Raw genomic sequence first — 3,185 nt, forward strand, 5'->3', positions numbered from 1 at the left:
TGTTGTAATAGCTTAGAATTTACTTTCTGCTATTCCTTTATAAGCTTGATTTTCAATTTCATTTGAAAGTTGTTCCAGCAAGGTTGCCCTGCCATTTTTATGGTGTATGGCTGTCCCTAGAACAATACATTTTTAATTACAAGTTATTTCAATTCAGTTTGTATTTAATTCTGTATTCCTCTTCGATTTGAGACTTGATACAAAGACCTTTCTAGAAATAAGGTTGTCCTACCATAAACTCTGTTTTTGGTGTAAGGTTGTCCTTAGAACAACGTTTGTATCAACCTCTCAAGATCTGAATTTTGAGGTCATTTTAATTTACTGCATTGTAATTTACTTTGGCTATCATTTACTTTTAAATTCCGCTGTTATAAGTTTTTATTTGGCATTGTCCTATTCACCCCCCCTCTAGGACATATAGCTTGGCCTTTTCAAGATGAATGCGGTGAGTACAAATTAAAAGGTCAATTCCCTTGAGGTCTGCAATTGACCATCCAAGAGCTCCTTTATGCTCAATGAGAGTGGAAATTGAGCAGACTCTCTTTTTCTTTCTCAAGGTGGGAAGAGATCACCACTGTGTATGTCACATCTTAACCTAAATATATATATATATATTTAAGATTGGCGGGTAAAGGTTTTAGGTCAAGCTTCGGTGCTTTGAGGTTAGACGGTAGAGGCACTACATCAGTTTGGGGCAATTTTTTAAATTGTTTCCTTCACCGGTTCACTTCAAGTATCGGCATAGCATCAAGCAAGCCATCCATCTCCTTAATCATGTCATCATCTAAATCAGGGGAGTGGGCTAAGCACTTCTCTAGAGTGTCAGAGTATAGAGTCAGGAATGCTCTATCTTCCACGAATGAATCGATCATGTTAATGTCGTGGCTATCGTCATCATTCTCTAGCTGTTTGTTCATCTTAAAAAGGATGTTGAGCTCTAATGTCATATTTTTGAAAGATAAATTTATAATTTCATTCCTATAATTAATGATAGCATTTGATGTAGCAAGGAATGGGCGACCAAGAATGACGGGTATTTGAGTACTCACATCTATGATGGGTTGAGTATTCGGGATAATAAAATCTACTGGATAGTAGAATTTATCAACTTGGACCAACACATCCTCAATCATCCATCTTGGTACATGAAACGAGTGATCGACAAGTTGTAATGTGGTCCAGGTGGGTTTTAATTCACCTAGACCCAATTGTTTGTAAACTGAGTACGGGATCAGATTTATGCTTACCCCCAAGTCAAGAAGTACATTCTCAATCCGCTGGTTCCCATTTACACAAGTGATGGTTGGGCTACCGGGATCTTTGTATTTTTGTGACACATCTTACTTGAGGATGTCACTCACTTTTTCTGTCAAATTTTTTTTTCTTTTGTATGTTTTGTCGTCTTTTGGTTGTACATAAATCTTTTAGAAATTTGACATATGAAGGGATTTTTTTAACGACACCCAATAGAGCGATATTGACCTTCACTTGCTTAAGCACCTTTAGAATATCTTGAGAGTTAGAGAGGAGTTTTGGTGCAATCAATCGTTGAGGGAATGGCGCAATCGGCTTACTTTGAGGTTCTGATTCTAACCCATGTGGAGCATTGTTAGGTCTATCATTCTCATCTATTTTCGGGTCCTTAGGCTTTTTAGCTCTTACTGGAATAAATATGTCAATTGTCTTCCCACTCCTAAGAGTGGTGATAGACTTAGCCTGCTCCATCTGTTTTGAAGAGTTTGGGTCACTGATTTCATATTGTTGTTTTGGATTGGGGAGAGGCTGAGCTGGAAGGATCCCTTTCTCCCCAATAGAATTTTTTGTTTCAAGCCTTTGTATGGCCTTTGTAAGGTCTTGAAAGCCTTGCAGCATACCCTAATTAAAAAGCTCTTGGTTTTGTATATGTTTTCAGACTGGATCCTCTTAAGGTTTCATTTGATTCAGAAATTGGTTAAGGAACCCTTGAGGAGTAGCCATTTGTCCGTTCCTCCAACTGAAGTTTGGATGGTTCCTCCAGCTTGAGTTATATGTATTTGAGGTGGGTTCACTGAAAGGTTTTTGGTAGTTGTATACGGCATTTGATTTCTCATTCAATATCTCTTGAAAAGCAGGAATTGTTAGACAATTCTCAGTTGTATGTATGTTACAAGCACAAATACCACAAACAACTTCCTCAGTCTTTTCGGGTTCCACCTTCTTAAGTTTAATGGCCTCGACTTTTCTTGTGAGTTTGGCCACTCTTGCATTTATATAATCTTTCTATTTTAGAATATAAATTCCTCCCATTTTCTTTGATTGAATAGGCTTAGAAGTGTAATTCTTGAAGAGGTATCCCATTATTGCACGTTTTCAACAAGTTTATCAAAATAATCACACGCATCATCGGCTTCCTTATTCATGAATTCCCCATTACACATCATCTAATGCAGGGGCATTTTCACACTCGGCTCGAGAGGGGTAGCCCATGGGATGTGGGGACACACTCGGGGTGGGTGGCCCATGTGATTTGGGGCCCACGGGAGATGTCTTGTGTTCAAGACTCCTCACTGGGGGTGATTAATGCGCATTTCACGCTGGACTCAAGTGGGGTAGCCTATAGGATGCAAGGACAGACTTGGGGTGAGCGACCCATGTTATTTGGGGCCCATGAGGGGCGTTCGTGTGGAGGTATCCCATTATTGCACGTTCTCAATAAGTTTATTAAAATAATCCTACGCATCATCGGCTTCCTTATTCATGAATTCCCCATTACACATCATCTCCACAAATTGGCGCATGGGTGAGGTCAACCCTCATAGAAAAAGCTTGTTATACACCATGTTTCGTAGCCATGTTGTGGACATGAATTTTTGAGATCCTTAAATCACTCCCAACATTGAAAGAAGGTCTTATCCTCTTTTTGCTCAAAATTCATGATTTCTTTCCTTAAGTTATTTGTTTTATGATAGGGAAAGAACTTTTTAATGAACTCCCTTGTCATCTCAACCCATGTGCCAATGGACCTTGATCTTAATAAATCTAATCATGACTTAGCCTTTTCTAGCCGTAGTCCTCGGCAACGGCACCAAAAACTTGTTCACAATCCCAAGTGTAGGGTTGCGATGTAGTAATAACTCGGTAAGATCGAGGTCGAATCCACTAAGATTAAACTTGTATGTATTCTGAAATAACTAGAACTAGAACTA

The 3,185-nt window shown here is 39.0% G+C and overlaps 1 non-coding gene across 1 annotated transcript; it reads left to right on the forward strand.

Annotated features, from left to right (window-relative positions):
- The first annotated feature begins 2,826 nt into the window (after positions 1-2,826).
- On the forward strand, positions 2,827-2,932 carry LOC131219673 (small nucleolar RNA R71). The gene has a single exon (XR_009158319.1). It is a non-coding gene; the product is annotated as a small nucleolar RNA R71 (small nucleolar RNA).
- The last annotated feature ends 253 nt before the right edge of the window (positions 2,933-3,185 follow it).

This window comes from Magnolia sinica, chromosome 11, assembly GCF_029962835.1.
Source record: "Magnolia sinica isolate HGM2019 chromosome 11, MsV1, whole genome shotgun sequence".
NCBI classification, from domain to species: Eukaryota; Viridiplantae; Streptophyta; class Magnoliopsida; order Magnoliales; family Magnoliaceae; genus Magnolia; species Magnolia sinica.